Raw genomic sequence first — 2,299 nt, forward strand, 5'->3', positions numbered from 1 at the left:
TTGCTCTGTCTCCTATGTTTAGGATACGCTAAACACAAATCCTAAACACAAATCCAGGTGCACCGCATAGTGCACCAAGTAATTTAGCACGTATTTCATGAGAACTTTACAAGGACTTAAACTGTTTCAATTGATAAAATAACTACTACTAATGAATCTGCAATCCGGGTGCACTGGATCGTGCACCAGGTAATTTAAAACGACACCTACAAGATCTTTTTTGAAATTTAAATGTTCTCAATTACCAAATCAGTATTGAGCTGCAGAATCGAATAAGGGCACATAAACATATTTCGCCGTGAATGGAAAAACCTCTGGAGGCCTTGAAAAACTTTTTCATATCTTAATCTTTAAAGACTGTATCAAATGCAGAACCTTATTGCGTATCTTTGTTCTCCAAACAAAAAGTTGTAGCTTCTTAAGTTTTCTGATAAAATGTCAAGAGAATGTAGTTTACAATGTCCTTTGACTGATAGAGTAAAAGAATTCAAAAATTTATTCAAAACACATTTTGTTAATTTTTTTTCGAATGCGTAGAGCTTTTTGGACTTCTCTATCTTTCAGCATTTCATTTATCGAGCGAATTTTGAAGAATAAAAACTTCCTAGCGAAAAACTTATTCAAAACAGTACAAAGAAGTTTTCTGAAAAATTTTAGCCTAATTAAATTGATATTCAAGAAATTATTAACGTTTTAAGGCCACAGTGGGTGGCTTCTCGCGCGCGAGCTGTATATAGACCTCAGATCTGATTCATAATACAGTTCACCGACGCCAAAAATAAAAATCTAACCAAGTAATCAGGTAATATCGAAGTATTATGTATGCATAATTAATATTGGATAATGTGAAATAATTTATTTATGTAATATTATGTATAGTGTGCGTTTCGGTGCACCCGGGTCGTCGACTCACCATTTCGAATTGGTTTTGTTATTAACAATGTTTAAATATCAACAAACTTATCGCAGATGACGTCTTGAACGATGTGGTAAACGATCCGATGGACCCGGGTAGTTAACTTACCATTTGGAGACGTGTCGGTTATTAGCAAACCTGAGATTGTTATTTTTAGCATTGGCTGTATTTCTGTAACACTCAAATTTTACCAAATGGCTTCATTTGTGTTTAGCGTGTCCTGAGCATGGGAGACGGACAAGAGCAAGGCTTGCGCCATGCTACCATACAGTCGTGAACCATGCTTTAGCCAGATATTTTCAAGTGTATTGCCATGCTTGAGCCATGCAAACTTATTTCAAGCTTTAAAAAAGTGAAAAAACACAAGGAAATTATGCCCTTTTGATTTCGTTTGAGTTTCTTTTGTTACGTGCTATCTTCATGATGAATCAAAATACGTCTGGACATCTTCTCAATGTCCGCTTTAAAGACAATACGGTAGCATCTCTAACGAATTATGAATTCTGGAAGTTCCGTTTGGAGTTTGGGCCCTAAATGGAGTACCTCATTTAGAGAAATACCCAAATCAGTTCACTGTGAAGCATTGAAAACCGGTCTCAATTTTGTACTGGAACTGGTTTCCTTGATTGCGCAGTGATGCCGTAGAAAATAACCCTGAGTAGATAGCACTTCATCAGGATGAGACACTAAGTCAATTTCATCTAGAACAGCATACTCTTGTATACACTGTGTGTTAGATTGATGCAGAATAGGATCTTGTCGAAAACGCCTGTCCAAACTCATGAACATTCTATAAGCAGCAGAACGAGAATCTCTACATTCATCGTCCGATCGTTGATTGGAAATCGAAGACCGTAGCGACCATCTTCTGAACGTTGATAAGTGGAGAGAAAGTTTTTCTCACAAACCTCCTCATCAAGGGTGAACTTAAGAGATACAGTCGGTAGATCCTTCTGTACAATAAATGGGCGTAATAAGTTCAACAATTCGTGATCAACCGTATATTTTAATCCAACGATCTGTAAAGTGTATAAAGAAGGTCCCTCAGAAAGGAGACCAGGCAATATCCAGCCCAACGATGTATTCTGAGCAGATAAATAAACGTTTGTTTTTCGGCCTGCCGGCCCCTAAAAATTTAACTTGCTTACACTTCCAGCTTTTTACAGAATTTTCTTACAACTACGTCTGTATTCTGAGCAGTTAGAGTACCAAAAGGACCCTTTTGTACCCCTTCCTCTATGACGTGTGAGTAAACTTCTGCAACTAAAATCAAATTGATCGATCCACCCTGATCCACAAATGGATCCGCCAATTCTAGCCCCTGAATGTGGAGCCAATCATCCGTAGATATACGACTAGGGGGTGAGTAAGATGTAAGTTTCG

Source organism: Belonocnema kinseyi, chromosome 5 (assembly GCF_010883055.1).
Source record: "Belonocnema kinseyi isolate 2016_QV_RU_SX_M_011 chromosome 5, B_treatae_v1, whole genome shotgun sequence".
NCBI classification, from domain to species: Eukaryota; Metazoa; Arthropoda; class Insecta; order Hymenoptera; family Cynipidae; genus Belonocnema; species Belonocnema kinseyi.